The sequence below is a fragment of the Ranitomeya variabilis genome, chromosome 4, assembly GCF_051348905.1.
Source record: "Ranitomeya variabilis isolate aRanVar5 chromosome 4, aRanVar5.hap1, whole genome shotgun sequence".
Taxonomy (NCBI): Eukaryota; Metazoa; Chordata; class Amphibia; order Anura; family Dendrobatidae; genus Ranitomeya; species Ranitomeya variabilis.
The window spans coordinates 340,338,551-340,359,535 of NC_135235.1; positions in this window are offsets into that span (position 1 = coordinate 340,338,551).

Consider the following 20,985-nt stretch of genomic DNA (forward strand, 5'->3'; position numbering starts at 1 on the left):
GAAGCGCACATAATACATCACCCAGCTTTGCGCATAGACTTTCCCCTGCTCCTAGCATTGTGATGGTATGTTCATCCAGCTCTCCTATGAAGCGCACATAATACATCACCCAGCTTTGCGCATAGACTTTCCCCTGCTCCTAGCATTGTGATGGTATGTTCATCCAGCTCTCCTATGAAGCGCACATAATACATCACCCAGCTTTGCGCATAGACTTTCCCCTGCTCCTAGCATTGTGATGGTATGTTCATCCAGCTCTCCTATGAAGCGCACATAATACATCACCCAGCTTTGCGCATAGACTTTCCCCTGCTCCTAGCATTGTGATGGTATGTTCATCCAGCTCTCCTATGAAGCGCACATAATACATCACCCAGCTTTGCGCATAGACTTTCCCCTGCTCCTAGCATTGTGATGGTATGTTCATCCAGCTCTCCTATGAAGCGCACATAATACATCACCCAGCTTTGCGCATAGACTTTCCCCTGCTCCTAGCATTGTGATGGTATGTTCATCCAGCTCTCCTATGAAGCGCACATAATACATCACCCAGCTTTGCGCATAGACTTTCCCCTGCTCCTAGCATTGTGATGGTATGTTCATCCAGCTCTCCTATGAAGCGCACATAATACATCACCCAGCTTTGCGCATAGACTTTCCCCTGCTCCTAGCATTGTGATGGTATGTTCATCCAGCTCTCCTATGAAGCGCACATAATACATCACCCAGCTTTGCGCATAGACTTTCCCCTGCTCCTAGCATTGTGATGGTATGTTCATCCAGCTCTCCTATGAAGCGCACATAATACATCACCCAGCTTTGCGCATAGACTTTCCCCTGCTCCTAGCATTGTGATGGTATGTTCATCCAGCTCTCCTATGAAGCGCACATAATACATCACCCAGCTTTGCGCATAGACTTTCCCCTGCTCCTAGCATTGTGATGGTATGTTCATCCAGCTCTCCTATGAAGCGCACATAATACATCACCCAGCTTTGCGCATAGACTTTCCCCTGCTCCTAGCATTGTGATGGTATGTTCATCCAGCTCTCCTATGAAGCGCACATAATACATCACCCAGCTTTGCGCATAGACTTTCCCCTGCTCCTAGCATTGTGATGGTATGTTCATCCAGCTCTCCTATGAAGCGCACATAATACATCACCCAGCTTTGCGCATAGACTTTCCCCTGCTCCTAGCATTGTGATGGTATGTTCATCCAGCTCTCCTATGAAGCGCACATAATACATCACCCAGCTTTGCGCATAGACTTTCCCCTGCTCCTAGCATTGTGATGGTATGCCTTTCAGCTAACCCCCAACTTACTCTGTGATATTTATGACCTTGTTTACTTAGTCTTGATTGTATGCATCTGGTCGACCCTTAATTCTCTGACCAAGATGAGCAGAGACCACTCCTCTCTGCTCCACACCTGACCGCACTTAGTTTTCCATATATTGCATAGCACAAGTCTGCAGGACTTTAGTCTGCAGTGTGATTTCTAGAAGTGTGTTCTAAAAGTGTGGATTACATTAGCATTAAAACCTGAATTGAACCTGAAGGGAACTGAAGGTAACTGGCCAGTCACTGCAAACAATGTTTCTGTTTGTTGTCACTTTTACCCCTATAATCTTTCACTTTCTGCAACCTCCCCCAATCCCCACACCAAGTAAGGAACTGTTCATCTCCTCTTCAATCCTCCCCATCCATCTCACCTCCTCCTCAGAACTGTTCCTTAACATACAATCCTCTGTCTCAAAGCACAGGCAGCCCCCTCACGCTCTCTCCTGCTCCCACCTGCTAACACTATCTCTGCTCCTTCTCACTGCTGGTGATATCTCTCCAAATCCTGGTCCTCCTCACCATATTCCCACAGTCATTTCTACCTCCCATCCACGCTCCATCACAAACTTCCGTAACCTCTCTAACCTTATACCCATTCGCCCAGCCCCCGCTTCCCCAGTCCCACTAACAGGAGCTCTGTGGAACGCTCGCTCTGTCTGTAACAAGCTTTCCTACATCCATGATCTTTTTGTTACTACCAAACTTTCCTTCCTCGCCATCACCGAAACCTGGCTCACCCCTTCTGACACGGCCTCCCCTGCTGCACTCTCTTACGGTGGCTTCCACCTTTCTCACACACCCCGCCCCAGCAGCAAGCATGGTGGAGGAGTTGGTTTTCTCCTGTCAGATAACTGCTCCTTCACCCCAATCCCACTGCCACCCTCTGTTACCCTCCCTTCCTTTGAGGTGCACTCTGTGCGCATCTACTCCCCCTCCAACCTCCAACTGGCTGTCATTTACCGCCCCCCAGGGCCAGCCACCACCTTCTTTGACCACTTCACCACCTGGCTACTTCATTTCCTTTCTGCGGACATCCCCACTATCATCATGGGCGATTTCAACATACCCATTGACACTTCCCTCTCAGCTGCCACTAAACTTCTATCTCTCTCTTCCTCCTTCGGCCTCACTCAATGGTCTTCTGCAGCCACTCACAAAGATGGTCACACACTGGACCTCATCTTCACCCGCCTCTGCTCCCTATCTAACCTCTCTAACTCGCCTCTTCCTCTCTCTGACCACAACCTTCTCACATTCTCATCTCTCTCCACTCCATGTCTAGAGTCCCCACCCCACAAACTTTCACACCCTCGCAGAAATCTTAAACATCTTGACCTACATTCATTCTCTGAATCCCTCCTCCCTCTCACAGACATAAGTTCCATACACAATGCGGATGACGCTGCCGCTCTATATAACACCACAATAGCTGTAGCTTTGGAATCTGCTGCCCCACTTACACATACCAAAGCTCGCAAAATCAACAGACAGCCCTGGCACAACAGCCTGACCAAAGAACTGAGGCAAGCTTCCAGGGCTGCTGAGCGCAGATGGAAAAGATCCCACTCCAACGACCACTTAATCGCATTCAAACAGTCCCTCACTACTTTCAAGACCGCACTCGCACAGCTAAACAAACCTACTTCTCATCTCTCATATCCTCCCTGTCTCACAACCCTAAACAGTTATTCAACACCTTCAATTCTCTCCTCCGTCCCCAAGAACCTCCTCCCTCCTCACTTATCTCTGCTGAGGACTTTGCCTCATTCTTCAAGCAGAAGATTGATAACATCAGAGACAGTTTTGGTCAACAAGCCCCAGAGCCCTTCCTCCCAACTTCCCTACCCTCCACCTCCAAAACCAACTACTCCACCATTATAGAAGATCAACTCGCCACTCTACTCTCAAGATCGCATCTCACCACCTGTGCACTTGACCCGCTCCCAACCCACCTCATCCCAAACCTCACCACAATCTTCATCCCAACCCTAACCCATCTCTTCAACCTATCACTAACAAATGGTGTTTTCCCCTCAAGCTTTAAACATGCCTCCATCACACCTATCCTCAAAAAGCCCTCTCTTGACCCATCCTCTGTATCTAGCTATCACCCTATATCACTTCTCCCCTATGCCTCAAAACTACTGGAACAACACGTCTACCTTGAACTGTCCTCCCATCTCTCTTCTTGCTCCCTCTTTGACCGCTTACAATCTGGCTTCCGGTCACACCATTCCACTGAAACTGCCCTAACTAAGGTCACCACTGACCTTTTAACCGCCAAGAGCAAGCGACACTACTCTGTTCTCCTCCTCCTCGACCTGTCGGCTGCCTTTGACACAGTGGACCATTCCCTATTATTACAGACCCTCTCATCCCTTGGCATCACAGACTTGGCCCTATCCTGGATCTCATCATACCTAACAGACCGGACATTCAGCGTCTCCCACTCACACACCACCTCCTCACCTCGCCCCCTCTCTGTCAGAGTCCCACAAGGTTCAGTCCTTGGGCCCCTGCTCTTCTCCATTTACACCTTTGGCCTGGGACAGCTCATAGAATCTCATGGCTTTCAGTATCACCTCTATGCTGATGACACACAGATCTACATCTCTGGACCAGATATCACCTCCCTACTAACCAGAATCCCTCAATGTCTGTCCACTATTTCATCCTTCTTCTCCGCTAAATTTCTGAAACTTAACATGGACAAAACAGAATTCATCATCTTTCCCCCATCTCACGTGACCCCCCCAACGAACCTATCCATTACAGTAAATGGCTGCCCACTCTCCCCAGTCCCACAAGCTCGCTGCCTCGGGGTTATCCTTGACGCTGATCTCTCCTTCAAACCACATATCCAAGCCCTTTCCACTTCCTGCCGACTTCAACTCAAAAATATTGCACAAATCCGTTCATTCCTCAACCAAGAATCTGCAAAAACCCTAGTCCATGCCCTCATCATCTCTCGTCTTGACTACTGCAACCTCCTGCTCTGTGGCCTCCCCTCAAACACTCTCGCACCCCTCCAATCTATTCTAAACTCTGCTGCCCGACTAATCCACCTGTCCCCCCGCTATTCTCCGGCCTCTCCCCTCTGTCAATCCCTTCACTGGCTCCCCATTGCCCAGAGACTCCAGTACAAAACCCTAACCATGACGTACAAAGCCATCCACAACCTGTCTCCTCCTTACATCTGTGACCTCATCTCCCGGTACTTTCCTACACGCAACCTCCGATCCTCACAAGATCTCCTTCTCTACTCCCCTCTTATCTCCTCTTCCCACAATCGTATACAAGATTTCTCTCGCATATCACCCCTACTCTGGAACCCTCTACCACAACACATCAGACTCTCGCCCACCATCGAAACCTTCAAAAAGAATCTGAAGACCCACCTCTTCCGACAAGCCTACAACCTGCAGTAACCACCGATCAACCAACCGCTGCACGATCAGCTCTATCCTCACCTACTGTATTCTCACCCATCCCTTGTAGATTGTGAGCCCTCGCGGGCAGGGTCCTCTCTCCTCCTGTACCAGTTATGACTTGTATTGTTCAAGATTATTGTACTTGTTTTTATTATGTATACCCCTCCTCACTTGTAAAGCGCCATGGACTAAATGGCGCTATAACAATAAATAATAATAATAATATAAATCACTCAGGGGGAGACACTTAGAGAGCGGCTCAGGAGGGGGACAGGGTGGGAGTCTATCCAGTGAGTCCAGACAGCATAAAATAACTCCAAGGTATCAGTTTTAGTGGCTTCAATCTGTTCATAAACCATATTATCTATTTTTTTTTTTTTACTAAAGGTAAACATAGAGTTGATGTTTTCCATTGGGCAGCAATGTGGATTGTATTTAATTATTGAAATTGAGTAGGTTTTACAGGTTTTATTAGTCAGACCTGATGGCCTGTCTCCAAAGAGTAGTACTTCTGGACCAAGCCAGACAGGCTCCAATATAACATTTTTGATAAGGGATTTAACCTCCTGCCAAAATGTTATCACCAGAGGACAGGACCACCAGACATTTTCATGTCTCCTGGGGCATTGCATCCTCTGAAACATCTATCTCACATTAGGGTAAATTTTATATAGTTTTGCCAGGACATAGTAGGCTCTCTGTAGGACTTTCATTGAAGTCTCAGTAAGTGAGGTCTGATTTCTTCCTTTTGATAAGACATCACAACATCAATTCCATCTATCAATGAACATAGTGATTCTAACATCGTTTCCCATTGCTCTATACACTGTAGTTTTTTCTTCCGCCAGGAGAAGGTTAAATATGGAGTATAGAAGCAAAATAATCCCTCTCCCAAAAGGGGCGCATAGGCATTTTCGTTCAAATGCAGTAGGTGGGGGGTCAGATCTGTTAGTAGAATTTTTCTTGACAAAATGTAAGACCTGGTTAATGTGCATCATTTCTCCTAATGGGGGGTTATATTTCTGTATGAATTCTTGCCTAGACATGACAAAATTAATGGATGTACAAAGATATTTCATGTTAGTTATTCCTTTGCTGGAAGTAAAGTATTAATTCTTTGAGTTACTATTGATGTGAATATTTTTAGATCTACGTTTAGATGTGATATAGGCCTATAATTTTTTGTTAGCAATGGGTCTCATTTGAGTTTAGGTATAACACTGTGTGCCGTATAAAGTTCTGGGGGAATCTGGTTACCCTTACAATCTTTTTTTACTTTTTTTTATAACTTTTTTACTTAGTCCCATTAGGGGACTTTCACTTTCACCATTCTGATTGGAGTAATAATGCATCAAGCAGCTTGGATTGAAGAGCTTATGTGAAGTAACCACAATCAATGATGGTTTCGAGAGCCATGTCATCTGCTGGTGTAGGTCCACTGTGTTTTATCAAGACCTAAGTCAGCGCAGTCGTCTACCAGGAAATTTTAGAGCACATTTCATGCTTCCCTCTGCCGACAAGCTTTTTGGAGATGAAAATGTAATTCTCCAGGAGGACTTGGCACCTGTCCACACTGCCAAAAGTACCAATTCCTGGTTTGAAAACAGCAGAATCACTGTGCTTGATTGGCTAGCAAACTCGTCTGACCTTAATCTCATTGAGAATCTATGGGGTATTGTCAAGAGGAAGATGAAAGACACCAGACTCAACAAAGCAGACGAGCTGAAGGCTGCTATCAAAGCAACCTGGGCTTCCATAGCACCTCAGCAGTGCCACTGACTGATCGTCTCCATGCCATGCCGCATTGATGCAAAAGGAGCCCCGACCAAGGATTGAGTGCATTTACTGAACACATATTTCAGTAGACCAACATTTTGGATTTTAAAATCATTTTTTCAAGCTGGTGTTATAAAATAATCTAATTTACTGATATAATGACTTTTGGGTTTTCATTGGCTGTAAGCCATAATCATCAACTGGAGGGAGAGAGTGCCTGTCGAGGCCTGTGTGCATAGTATAACAAATCAAAGGCCTGTAGTGTTGATACTGGTGTTAAAGCTGAGCTATCATACTAGCAGCCCTTCTAAGGATTAATCATTTGTTTTGCTGTTTTTTTTTTTTAAACAAGGCTTTTATTGAATTATATCAAATAATACACGTGATAGCATATAGAAAATACAGAATAAAGTCTACATTAAGTATAGTAGAAATATAGTGGATTACACGTCAGTGTATTAATGGTAGAATAAGAGTCAAAATAACAATGTTTCAACATAAACTATAGAAACTGAGAATTAAAACTTGCAGGATTTAAACAAAAAAGAGATCATCCAAAGCCAGTTTAATGAGATTCCATTTACCCCATCTTGTTTGGAACTGTTCCTCAGTTGAATGAAGGGTGAAGTGAATTTTTTCGTACGCTTGTTGGTTATCTACAAACATAATTAAGGTTTTGATGTCAGGAGCCTGCTTACTTTTCCAACCCTTCGCTATATGGAAAGCCGCAGACATCAAGATATTGCATATCAAAAATTTATTATTTTTAAATTGTGTCATGTTGAGGAAGAGCAGCGCCAAGGATGGATCAGGGGTAACAACGTTATCATGGATTAATGAGATTATTTTGAAAATATCTGTCCAGAAGAATGAAAGCTTAGGACAGGACCAGAAAACATGTAAGATATTAGCCTGTAGGTCACAATCCCTCCAGCATAAGCCCGATTCTCCCTTGCTGAAGTGCTTGAGCCTAGAGGGTGTCATATAATACCTGTGTATCAGTTTAAAATGGGTCTCAATGATGTTGGAGCACCTAGAGGATCTGCCCGGGAGCCTGAGTGCTATCTCCCATTGGGATGGGGTAATTGGGGTATTTAAACTAGTCTCCCACTTTTCAAAACAGCCTGTATCATTAAATATCAATTTTTTTGTCAACATATTATAAAAAATGGCTAGGCTGCTTTTGTTGTTAGGAGGGGGATTGTTGAGAAAATTCAAAGTGGATTGATTTATTAATATTGGTTTAGACGAAGTCCAACCTGTCTTCCTATATTCCTCCTTAAGAAGGTGGAAGAGCATAAAATCTGAATGTGGTAATTTAAATCTTTCTCTAGTTATATTAAATGGGGCCAATTTATTATTCTCAAACAGATCCTCTACGTGTTTTATTTTTCGAATCGTCCAATTTGTAAATAGATGTCTCAATGATGGCCTCACTGGAAGCAGAAAAGGTGTTTTCAGTACTGTCATCGAGTGGGGGAAAAGGCTATGTTTTTTGGAACAAAGGTATAACCAACTTTTTAGTGAAGCTTGTAGGATGGGGTCTAAAATAAGACTTAAATCTCTCGGATTGGAAAGGATGTTTCTTAAAAACAAGAGAGGTTCACCATTCGGCATCTGTTGTCTCTCAATTTTTGCCCAATCAGGACCATTACTGGTGTTAAACCATTTCTTAGTTTGGTCCAGAAGGGTTGCGTGGTAATAAGCCAACAGATCCGGAAGGGCCACACCACCTTTTTCCCTTGCCTTTACAAGTGTACTTTTTTTGACCCTAGGCCTCTTTCCATTCCACACAAATCGATTTAACTGTTGGGAGAATCTGGTCAGGATATGAGGGGCAAGAGGGACCGGAATACAGCGGTAAAAATACAAGACCTTGGGTAAGTACAACATCTTATAGAGTATAATTCTCCCAAGCCATGAGGGTGACAGTGTCGTAGCTCTTTTCATTTTTTGCTCTAAATCATCAAGAAGCCAGTCCGCGTTGACCAGAGAAATTTTATTTATGTTTTTTGTTAAAAGGATACCTAAATAGGTAACCTTGGTACAATTCCAGTTCAACGCAAACTGTTGTCTCAACGAGAAGGCCACCAATGGATTTATTGACATGGAGAGTACGTTAGTTTTACTCATATTTACTTTATAATATGAGACAAGTCCAAACTCGCCCAACAGTCTCCACACTGCTTTAAGGGAGTCACAGGGATCAGTGAGTGTCAAAATTATATCATCGGCATATAAATTTAATTTAAATTTGTTGTTGCCCCAGGTGATGCCCTTTATATTTTCTGAATCTCTAATAGATTGGGCCAGTGGTTCTATACTAAGAATAAAAATTAGAGGGGACAGGGGACACCCCTGCCTAGTGCCATTTGTTATAGTGAATCTGTCTGATTGTGTGTTGTTGACTACGACTGTGGCGGAAGGACAAGAGTACAAGGTCTTAACACCTGTAATAAAAGAGGTGCCAAAGTTCATCCTCTGAAGAACATCGAACGCGAATTCCCAGTTCAATCTGTCAAAAGCTTTCTCTGCGTCAAGTGTAACAAACAGACTGGGAATCCGCATCCGACTGCAGCGAGACATAAGGTGAATCAGTTTTCTAGTACTATCGGCCGTTTGCCGGCCTTTTATGAAGCCCACTTGGTCTGAATGAACAATTTCCGGTAATATGTCCTGTATCCTATTAGCTATCATCTTAGCATATAGTTTTATATCTGCATTAAGCAGGGAAATGGGTCTATAGTTTTCTAATTTACTTGGGTCTTTATCGGGTTTCGGGATAACAGTTATTTGGGCTCGTAGCATATCCTCTCTGCATTTTCCATTTTGTCTTATGTACTCTAAGGCCCTAGTTAAATATGGGATGAGTATTTCTTGGTAGTGTTGATAATATTCGTTAGGAAGACCGTCGGGACCGGGTGTCTTATTTTTACTAGTTTTTTTTATGGTTCTAGATATTTCCTCCTTTGTGAAAGGAGTATCCAGAGATTCCTTTTGCTCTTCAGAGAAGGCCTTGATGTTTATTTTGTCCAAAAATTTTTTAATGTCCAATTTGGTGGGGGCAATAAAATCCTTATGGTCTTTTAGGTTATATAATTTTTTATAGAAAGTTTCAAATTCTTTGGCTATGTCTTTTGGCTTATAAACTACTTTACCTGAGGGGAGGGCTATTTTGTCTATTGACTTCTGGGCACGTATAGGTTTGAATTTATTTGCCATAATTTTAGAGGGTTTATTGTTATTGGTGAAATAACCTGCCTTTAGAATTAACCTTTTTCTTTCATACTGAGAAATAAGTAGATTTCTCAGTTCCACTCTCGCTAGATTTAATTCATTGAATTTGTTAAAGGTGGGGTCTGACTGTGCGTTTTCTTCTAATTTATCAATTTTGTCAATAAGTTCTGATTGTTTTGCATTCCTCAGTCTTTTTAGTTTGGCCCCTAGTTGTATCATTGCTCCTCTTATCGTACACTTATGAGCCAACCAGAGTATCTCAGGGCAGATGTCATTGGTGTCGTTTAATTTAAAATAGTCTTTCAATGCAAGCTCAATCAAGTCTGAGTTTTCTTTAGAATTGATAAGAAATTTGTTCATCTTCCAGTTAAACATAGTGTTCTCTTTTGTTGGCATATGTAACGTTAATAGAATTGGGGCATGGTCTGACCAAGTTATGGGACCTGTGTAGAAGTTTAAATATGAGTCTACTAAAGACAAACTAGTTAAGATATAGTCTATTCTACTGAAAGATTTATGTTGGGGGGAAAAATGCGTGTATTCTCTAGAGGAAGCATTTATTAGTCTACAACTATCATGTAGACTTGTCCCTTTAAGCCAATGTTTTAGGTTTCTTGTTTTGTGAAAAGAAAGTGTTACTGAGCAGTCTAGTAAGGGGTCTACAATTAAGTTAAAGTCCCCACCCCATATTACATGCCCTATGCTGAAGGATTCTAGTTTTCTTTTGAAGCTATTTAGGAACCCTATCTGTCTAGTATTGGGGACGTAGGTATTGACTATGGTAATGGAATTACCCCCAACAGTACCAGATATAGCCAAATATCTTCCCCCTGGGTCTTGAAGGATAGCAGTTTGTATAAATTGTAAGTCTGCGTGGAGGGCAATCGCCACCCCCGCTTTTTTCTTTGTACTATTGGCAAAGAAAATTGTTGGGTATTTCTTATGTTTAAATCTGCCGTTATCTTCACTCAGAAGGTGGGTCTCTTGTAGCATAATAATATCCGCTTTAAGGCCAATAGCCTCTCTCCATACTGTGAATCTCTTGTATGGAAGATTTAGGCCATTTACATTGTAGGATAATATTTTTAAATCCATATACGATTATGTGCAAAGAGATGCATAAAATATACAACAGTGACCGGACAAATATGATTACCCAAAACCCGACTGGTAGGTACCCATAAAGTATTCTGATATCTGTTCAATGAGATCTGGAACATTAACTCATAGAAAGACGAATCCCACAACAATATGAACCAACGAGGACGATCTCTGTGAAGTGTACCTGCATAAAAATAAACATTAATAAACGCATAGAAACTAGTACAAAACTGGAGAAGCACACTAAAGAGTGTGGGGCTAAGAGAGCGACAGCTCATTTAGCAAGTGGGGGTAACAAATTGGCCAAATAATCAGGATGACCTATGTATTGAATTATACCCTGCGAAAGTTATGCACCGTGGAGAGATGTTTTGCAAGCTCCCTGGTGTTTTCTCTGCGATCTGGGCCCTGAAGGGGGGGTAACCCAAGGTCCTGTATAAATCTCTCCGCATTTCTGGCATCTGTAAGGGCGAAGGTAACACCGTCTCTCATTACTAAAAGTTTTGTGGGAAATCCCCATCTGTATAGGACCTTGTTCTTTCTCAGATGGTCTGTTACATTGAATAAATCCCTTCTTTTTTGTAAAGTGGCCCTGGAGAAGTCTGCAAAAATTTTAACTCTCTCATAGGGTTTAGACAGTGGGGTTTGTCTGCTTCTCTTCAGGATCTCTTCTTTTACATTAAAATAGTGAAAAAAGGCTATCACATCCCGAGGAGCCCTTTCCGGGGCATATTTTGATTTTGGGAGACGGTGAATTCTCTCGATTAGCAGATCTTCTCTAGAGGCACGAGGAAGTATAGTTTTCAGTATATTGACAGTGTGGTCATTTAGGTCTTTGTCTTTTATGCTTTCAGGAATTCCACGAAATTTAAGGTTATTTCTGCGGCTCCTGTCTTCATGCTCTGTTTGTCTGGATTTGAGGAAGACTACTTCTTCTTCTAGAGCATAATGAGAGTCTATAAGTAGGTTATGAGATGTGACCAATTCGCCCATTTTCTTTTCCAGATGGTCTACTCTGTCACCCAGATCATCAATATTTTTTTGTAAGGCTTGTCTATCTGAATAGAGTTTGTCTTGGAAGGATTGCGCAAGTATGCAAATCATGTCTTTAATAAATTTCTCTGAGGCATTAGCTGAGGAAGCCTCCACAGCATATAACGCTTTCAGTAAATCCGGGTTAGATTGTGCATTGGCTTGTGCATTAGCCTGCAAGGTCGAGGGGGAGATATTGGGTGACTTAGTTTGTGGGGAAGTGTCATTAGATGAATAGACTGGCATATCTTTATTGCATTCTAATAATTCCTCGTGGTGCTGAATGGATGTAGGAGTATGCACATTCATTGCCGCTGTTACCGCTGATATGGGTGAAAGCGGCAGATCCGAGATCAAAGACACATTTGGGCAGGAGGATGATGCTCTGATCGGGGATAGGAGGGTGTTGGGCAGGTTCCGTAGGCGTTCAGACATGATAGGAACCGTCTTTTTAGCTGATGAGCGCAGAACGCGGACGAGACCACTCCCAATGTCACTATATGATGCATATGCATTGATCTCGGGGGACCGCGAACGATCGTGCGAATGAACGCGCGACCTCGGGCAGGAGTGTGCAGCCTGTGTCGGGCTGATGATTTTAGGCTGGGAAACGTTGGTTTTGTTTCTCAGCATCCCGGCGCTCATATGGGGGGACTCCCTGTGAACCTTGGCGCTGGAAATCGGCTGCTCCCTCGGAGATTTCGCCATATAGCGAGGGGAGCTTGCGGAGTAACCGGGTTTGCCATTTCCGTGATGGCAGGTCTCGTGGCCGGCGCTCTTCTCGCGGGAGTTCTGCCTATAGCTCGGGCTGCTTATTTTCTGGGCTTTAGAGGTACTTGCCTTAGTTTTTAAGTCCTCGAGCTTCTCCCGGTCTGCCTCTCCTTTGTTTTTGGCTTTGAAATCTGCGTGTCGTTTGGTCTGAGACTGCAATGGAGAGGGGGGACTTCCTCTTTCTGAGCTCGGGTTCTTCTTGGTATCCTGGTCAGCGCCATCTTGGTGTCTCCGGACTGGGCCCGGGCGTGCAGACTTTTCTACTTTTGGAGTGGTTTTTCTGACTTTATACATTTCTGCAATGAACCTACCGGCTCCACAGATGTTCCAATTGCTTTGGTTGTAGAAATCCGGTGCATAAGCTTATTATATTCGCTGACATAGGCCACCTGAGATGGGAGCTCACTATCCTGACGTCCTCTCGGTAGTAGCGCTGGCCACGCCCCCTCGTTTTGCTGTTTTTATCATATATAATCTGCATTTAACCTATGGAGGGAGAGAGTCACAAGAGCAGGGAGAGTGGCTGAATACAATCATTAGACAGGGAGTAAGTCCGTTGACAAATTTATAGCTGCAGCTTTTTTCGTGGGCTGAAAAAATTGAATATTTTTTGATCCTTCGAGGTATTATGTGCTGTGAGGTCCTTTTTTGTGTAACATAACACTCCTCAAATAAACTGAAATATTTTCCTGGTTATATTTCTCAGCTATACATTATTCAATAATGTAGAGTACATTTCTGTGATCTATAAAACTTAGAAAAAGCTTTTAAAAAATTTGTAGGACTCCATTTCTCAGCCATACAGTGTTACGTGGTCTGTGAACAGCTTTTTTCATTTCAGGAGTGGGTTAATGTCAGTTTTTCCCCTGCATGCAATTTGGTGTAACTGCAGTGCTGCTAGGTCAGCTGATGTGGGTGGTGACCACTCCCACCATTCTTTAAATGGTCACCTGATGCATTAGCTGACTGTTGGTGATAGAGTTTCTCTGGAGAGCAGCCGATGTGTGAGGAGCTCTCTGGTGCCAGCGTATATCAGCTGCTTGAGGTCCTGGTGTCGTATCTTACACTGAGTGGAGTTTGGAGTCCGGCTTCACTGTCATCTGCGGTATGGAGCTTGGCAGCTGAGTCTGGAAGCTGTGTGTGGTGTTTTTTCGTCACCCCATTTGTGTTTGTCACTATTCCCTGTGTGGTACCATTTGCAGTGGTGAGGCTAACGCTCCTTGCTGGCCAGTGCACTAGCCAGGGCAGTGTGAGGTGACAACTAGGGACGAGGTTCCTGATGGTGGTGGGGGAAGGACCCACTTAGGGCGGTACGAGAGTGCAGGGACAGGCTCAGGTTTGAGAAGAAGGTGACCATTCTTTCATTTCCCTATTGATAGGGCCTTCCTCCCCCCTTTTCCATCCAGTTGTGAGTTTGTTATGCCGTCTGCTACTGACCCCCTGCGAGGTCGCTATATATATATCATGACAACATTTCTGTGATCTCTAAAACTGAGAGAATTTTGTAAGCTTCCATTCCTCAGACATACAGTGTTACGTTTTTCAAATACATTTATAGTTGGAGCAAAAGAAACACTCCCAACCACGGCACATAGGTTCCTTAGGTACACATAGGTTTTTTTCTTCCACTTTGCAGGGTGGCACAATATACCACTTATGAAGCCAGAGCAGTGCGACCAGGTGGTCGGTTGGTACCAACACCACCCAGGATTACACATGGTCCAGTCTCACCAGCCTAAAGTCTGGATCACTTAAGCCTCACCCTGATCCTCCTTCCTCCCACCATGTTGAATCCCAGGAGACTTGTGATCCCACACTAGGACACTTCAAGAAACTCTTTACATCATAATTTGTTGGTTGTGGCCTCTCTACCTGTATGTTCCAAGAGGGACAGGAGGACATGCTGTTTAGTGATGCACAAACCTTAGAGCAGCCATGGCCACAAGAACATGATGGTGGGGAATGGCAACTTTGGGATCAGGAGGAAGATGTTGATACACAGTTGACGCTAAGTCTTGTGGTTGTTAAGTCACAAAGTCAAGAGGACCAAGGTGCGTTGGTGGAAGAAAAGATGTTGAATGACGAAGTCTCTGACCCAACCTGGGAAGCTGGCATACAGAGTGAGGCCAGCAGCACTGAGGGGGATAGATCGGCAGCACCAAAATAGACAAGAAGAGATAATGGGGTGACCAGAGGGACAAGGCGGTAAACAGTTCCGCAGAGCATCAACACTCGTGCATTTCTTCATCAAAGACATGTGTTACCCAGTTCGGGACTTTTTTAAACAGAATTCTGAGACTAACAAAATAGCCATTTGCAATCTGTGCCATGCCAAGATTAGCAGGGGCCTCACCATTAAGAGCCTAACTCCCATCAGCATGATCAGACACATGTCATCTAAGCACCCGACTCAGTGGGCTGAATGCCTGGATACACGATTGGTGCCATCATTGGGTGACACCACTACATCTTTACCTGTGCTAGGTGCTTCTCAGTCCACTGTCGAATACACTGGTGCAGATGCCTCCTGCCCTGCACCTATCCAATTGTAAAGTGCTGCGGAATATGTTGGCGCTATATAAATAAAGATTATTATTATTAAAGATTATTATTATCCTTGCACATTCTGACTTGCCATGATCAGGCACTTCATAATCCTTGTCTCAGCCCAGCGTGCCACTGTCCCTACCCCAGGCCTTTGAACGAAAAAGCAAGTTTCCAGCCACCCATGCGCTGAACCTCCAGCCAGGTATAGTTGTCTGTGATAATGGACGTAACCTAGTGGGCGTTTTGAAGCTTTGCAAGCTCACACACACACACACCATGCTTGGCACATGTGCTCATCTTGGTGGTTCAGTGTTTCTGAAAACATAACCACATTTTTTAGAGCTTATGGTCAAGGTATGCCGCTCTGGCATTGCTGCAGCAGCACATGCAAGTGCCAGCTTACCAACTGGTGTGTGATGTCACCTGTTGTGAATTTGGATTCTGGGCTCCCCCGGTGGCCGCTTGTGGAATTGGACTTGTCATCCTCTTTCCTGTTTCACCTGGTTCCATCAGTAGTGGGTGTCGCTATTTAAGCTCATTTCTCTGGTGGTTTCTTGCCGGTCAACAATGTTATCTGATGCCTCTCAGTGCTTGTTCCTGCTTCTAGACAACTACTAGATAAGTTGGACTTTTGTCCATGTTTTGTTTTGCCTATTTGTTCCAGTTCACAGCTGAAGTTTTGTTACTGTGTCTGGAAAGCTCTCGTTGATCAGGGATTGCTACTCTGGCGTTATGAGTTAATGCCAGAGTTTAAGGTAATCTCTGGATGGTGTTTTGTAGTGTTTTTCTGCTGACCATGAAAGTATACTATCTGTCTTCTGCTATCTAGTAAGCGGACCTCAAATTTGCTAAGACTATTTTCCTGCTGCGTTTGTTGTTTCATCTGAACTCACCGTCATTATATGTGGGGGGCTACTGTCTTCTTTGGAATATTTCTCTAGAGGTGAGCCAGGTCTTATATTTCCCTCTGCTAGCTATTTAGGTCTTAGGCCAGAGCTGGGCATCTAGCGATAAATAGGAAATGCTACCTGGCTATTTCTAGTTGCGCGGCAGGCTTAGTTCATGGTCAGTATAGTTCCATCTTCCGAGAGCTTGTCCCTCTATAGGCTTGCTATGATCTCTGCCTGCAGAGATCATGACAGTTTGACCGGCCAGTAAAGTGTTAAAGACCCAGGTTGAGAAAGGAGAGTTATAAGAAGTCTGCTGGAATTTTTTTTTTTTTTTTTTTCCTCCAGTCTGCCTTGCTGCAGTCTTTTTTCTCTCTCTCCTCCTAATCTCTGTATGGCTCTGTGTGCACCTGACAATAATGGATCTCCAGAGTGTAACTGCGGGTTTGAATAGTCTCATCACGAAAGTACAAAATTTACAAGATTTTGTGGTACATGCTCCGGTATCTGAGCCGAGAATTCCTTTGCCGGAGTTCTTCACAGGGAATAGAGCTAGCTTCCAGAATTTCCGAAATAATTGTAAGCTTTATTTTTCCCTGAAGTCTCGTTCAGCTGGAGACCCTGCTCAGCAGGTTAGGATTGTGATTTCCTTGCTCAGGGGTGACCCTCAAGATTGGGCCTTCTCATTGCCAGCAGGGGATCCTGCGTTACGCGATGTGGATGCGTTTTTTCTGGCCTTGGGCTTGCTTTATGAGGAACCTCATTTGGAACTTCAGGCAGAAAAAACTTTGATGGCACTATCTCAGGGGCAAGACGAAGCTGAAGTTTTCTGCCAAAAATTCCGTAAATGGTCTGTGCTTACTCAGTGGAATGAGTGCGCCTTGGCGGCAACTTTCAGAGAAGGTCTCTCTGATGCCGTTAAGGATGTTATGGTGGGGTTCCCTGTGCCTGCAGGTCTGAATGAGTCCATGACAATGGCTATTCAGATTGATAGGCGTCTGCGGGAGCGCAAACCGGTGCACCATCTGGCGGTGTCTATGGAAAAGACGCCAGAAAGTATGCAGTGTGATAGAATTCTGTCCAGGAGCGAGCGACAGAATTTTAGACGGAAGAATGGATTGTGTTTCTATTGTGGGGATTCTACTCATGTTATATCAGCATGCTCTAGGCGTACAAAGAAGCTTGATAAGTCTGTTTCCATTGGCACCATTCAGTCTAAGTTTATTTTGTCTGTAACCCTGATTTGCTCTTTGTCATCCATTGCCACGGACGCCTATGTTGACTCTGGCGCCGCTCTGAGTCTTATGGATTGGTCCTTTGCCAATCGTTGTGGTTTTGATTTAGAGCCTTTGGAGACTCTTATTCCTCTGAAGGGAATTGACTCCACCCCATTGGCTAATAATAAACCACAATACTGGACACAAGTAACCATGCGTATCAATCCGGATCACCAGGAGATTATTCGTTTCCTGGTGCTGTATAATTTACATGACGATTTGGTACTGGGATTGCCATGGTTGCAGTCTCACAACCCAGTCTTGGACTGGAGAGCAATGTCTGTGTTGAGCTGGGGATGTAAGGGTATTCATGGGGACTTACCTTTGGTTTCTATTTCGTCGTCCATTCCCTCTGAAGTCCCTGAGTTCCTCTCTGATTATCAAGACGTCTTTGACGAACCCAAACTTGGGTCGTTACCTCCGCACCGTGAGTGCGATTGTGCCATAGATTTGATACCGGGTTGTAAATATCCAAAGGGTCGTTTGTTTAATCTGTCTGTGCCGGAACATGCTGCTATGCGGGAATATATAAAGGAGTCTTTGGAAAAGGGACATATTCGTCCATCTTCTTCTCCCTTGGGAGCTGGGTTTTTCTTTGTCTCAAAAAAAGACGGCTCTTTGAGACCATGTATTGATTATCGGCTTCTGAATAAGATCACTGTTAAGTATCAATACCCATTGCCATTGCTTACTGATTTGTTTGCTCGTATAGAGGGTGCTAAGTGGTTCTCTAAAATTGATCTTCGTGGGGCGTATAATTTGGTGCGGATCAGGCAGGGGGATGAGTGGAAGACCGCATTTAATACGCCCGAGGGCCACTTTGAGTATTTGGTCATGCCTTTTGGTCTTTCTAATGCCCCTTCAGTTTTCCAGTCTTTTATGCATGATATTTTCCGCGATTTTCTGGATAAATTTATGATAATATATCTGGATGATATTCTGATTTTTTCTGATGACTGGGACTCTCATGTCCAGCAGGTCAGGAGAGTTTTTCAGGTTCTGCGGTCTAATTCTTTATGTGTGAAGGGGTCTAAGTGCGTTTTTGGGGTCCAGAAAATTTCCTTTTTGGGGTATATTTTTTCTCCCTCTTCCATTGAGATGGATCCCGTCAAGGTGCAAGCTATTTGTGACTGGACTCAGCCCTCCTCTCTTAAGGGTCTTCAGAGATTTTTGGGCTTTGCCAACTTTTACCGCCGATTTATTGCTGGTTTTTCGGATGTCGTTAAACCACTGACTGATTTGACCAGACAAGGCGCTGATGTTGCTAATTGGTCCCCTCATGCTGTAGAGGCCTTTCAGGAGCTTAAGCACCGTTTTGCCTCTGCCCCTGTGTTGCGTCAGCCTGATGTGAATCTGCCTTTTCAGGTTGAGGTTGACGCTTCGGAGATCGGAGCTGGGGCAGTGTTGTCGCAGAAAGGTTCCGACTGCTCCGTCATTAGGCCTTGTGCCTTCTTTTCTCGCAAATTTTCGCCCGCAGAGCGGAATTATGATGTTGGGAATCGGGAGCTTTTGGCCATGAAGTGGGCGTTTGAGGAGTGGCGCCATTGGCTCGAGGGGGCTAGGCATCAGGTGGTGGTATTGACTGACCACAAAAATTTGATTTATCTTGAGACTGCCAGACGCCTGAATCCTAGACAGGCGCGCTGGTCTTTATTTTTTTCTCGCTTTAATTTTGTGGTGTCATACCTACCGGGTTCTAAGAATGTTAAGGCAGATGCCCTTTCTAGGAGTTTTGACCCGGACTCTCCTGGTAATTCTGAACCCACAGGTATCCTTAGGGAGGGAGTAATTTTGTCGGCCGTTTCTCCTGATCTGCGGCGGTCCTTGCAAGAGTTTCAGGCGGATAGACCGGATCGTTGTCCGCCTGATAGACTGTTTGTTCCGGATGATTGGACCAGCAGAGTCATCTCTGAGGTACATTCTTCTGCATTGGCAGGTCATCCCGGAATTTTTGGTACCAGGGATTTGGTGGCAAGATCCTTCTGGTGGCCTTCCCTGTCACGAGATGTGCGAGTCTTTGTGCAGGCATGTGACGTTTGTGCTCGGGCCAAGTCTTGTAGTTCTCGGGCTAGCGGACTGCTGTTGCCCTTGCCTATTCCTAAGAGGCCTTGGACACACATCTCGATGGATTTTATTTCAGATCTGCCTGTTTCCCAGAAGATGTCTGTCATCTGGGTGGTCTGTGACCGTTTCTCTAAAATGGTCCATTTGGTTCCTCTGCCCAAGTTGCCTTCTTCTTCTGAGTTGGTTCCTCTGTTTTTTCAGAATGTTGTCCGATTGCACGGTATTCCTGAGAATATTGTTTCTGACAGAGGTACCCAATTTGTGTCTAGATTTTGGCGGGCATTCTGTGCCAGGATGGGCATAGATTTGTCTTTTTCATCTGCTTTTCACCCTCAGACTAATGGCCAGACCGAGCGGACTAATCAGACCCTGGAGACATATCTTAGGTGTTTTGTCTCTGCTGACCAGGATGATTGGGTTGCTTTTTTGCCATTGGCAGAGTTCGCCCTCAATAATCGGGCCAGCTCTTCCACCTTGGTGTCCCCGTTTTTCTGTAATTCAGGGTTTCACCCTCGATTTTCCTCCGGTCAGGTGGAATCCTCGGATTGTCCTGGAGTGGATGCGGTGGTGGAGAGATTGCATCACATCTGGGGGCAGGTTATGGACAATTTGAAGTTGTCCCAGGAGAAGACTCAGCGTTTTGCCAACCGTCATCGTCGTGTTGGTTCTCGGCTTTGTGTTGGAGATTTGGTGTGGTTGTCTTCTCGTTTTGTCCCTATGAGGGTCTCTTCTCCCAAGTTTAAACCTCGGTTCATCGGCCCTTATAGAATATTGGAGATTCTTAATCCTGTTTCTTTCCGTTTGGACCTCCCTGCGTCCTTTTCCATTCATAACGTTTTTCATCGGTCGTTATTGCGCAGGTATGAGGTACCTGTTGTACCTTCAGTTGAGCCTCCTGCTCCGGTGTTGGTTGAGGGTGAGTTGGAGTACGTTGTGGAGAAAATTTTGGACTCTCGTGTTTCCAGACGGAGACTCCAGTATCTGGTCAACTGGAAGGGTTACGGCCAGGAGGATAATTCTTGGGTCAATGCATCTGATGTTCATGCTTCTGATCTTGTTCGTGCCTTCCATAGGGCTCATCCTGGTCGCCCTGGTGGATCTGGTGAGGGTTCGGTGCCCCCTCCTTGAGGGGGGGGTACTGTTGTGAATTTGGATTCTGGGCTCCCCCGGTGGCCGCTTGTGGAATTGGACTTGTCATCCTCTTTCCTGTTTCACCTGGTTCCATCAGTAGTGGGTGTCGCTATTTAAGCTCATTTCTCTGGTGGTTTCTTGCCGGTCAACAATGTTATCTGATGCCTCTCAGTGCTTGTTCCTGCTTCTAGACAACTACTAGATAAGTTGGACTTTTGTCCATGTTTTGTTTTGCCTATTTGTTCCAGTTCACAGCTGAAGTTTTGTTACTGTGTCTGGAAAGCTCTCGTTGATCAGGGATTGCTACTCTGGCGTTATGAGTTAATGCCAGAGTTTAAGGTAATCTCTGGATGGTGTTTTGTAGTGTTTTTCTGCTGACCATGAAAG